The following is a 681-nucleotide window of genomic DNA, read 5'->3' as shown; positions in this document are numbered from 1 at the left end:
GTCCAGAAGCCGGCAACTGATCTGCCTCACCCGGGAAGAGTGCAGTGATGGTGCCAACTTGGGCCAGTGAAGCAACGTCCTCCACAACTAGACTGAAGAACAAAAGAACACCAACTTGTCTGTTCTCCTTCCCCCAATTCCTCAGCGCTGTTCCATCCCCCAATTCCCCAATAAAAGTCTTTAAAAATTTTTTTGAAAGGTCTTGACTGAGTGGCATCAGCAAGATGGTAGAAAATGAATTCCCAGCCCTCGTTTTCTCATAGAAACACAGGTTTAATGATGATATTAGTAACAAAATACCTATATGAGAGATCCATAATCTAATCAAGAAGTTGCAATACAACAGGCTAGCGCATGAAGCCAAGATCAGCTGAAAGGGGTAGAAGAGCAACTTGACTTTATAGGCATCAGCACCTCCCTCAAGCTGGCACAGCTCAGCACAGAATGACATGGTGAGTACTCTAGGTGTGGGGTGATAAAGAGTGGAGTGTATGTTCTATGTGTCCCAAAATCAGTTAGAAAGAATAAGTTTATTCAGTAGAGTTGCAGAATACAAAACAAACGCAAAAATCAATTGTGTTTCTACATGCTATACAACCAATTTTGAAAAAGAAAGTAAGAAAACAATTCCATTGAAAATAGTGTCAAAAAACAATAACATATATATAGGAATAAATATAT

The sequence above is a fragment of the Hipposideros armiger genome, unplaced genomic scaffold (assembly GCF_001890085.2).
Source record: "Hipposideros armiger isolate ML-2016 unplaced genomic scaffold, ASM189008v1 scaffold_250, whole genome shotgun sequence".
NCBI classification, from domain to species: Eukaryota; Metazoa; Chordata; class Mammalia; order Chiroptera; family Hipposideridae; genus Hipposideros; species Hipposideros armiger.
Note: the sequence above shows the minus strand (reverse complement) of the source record.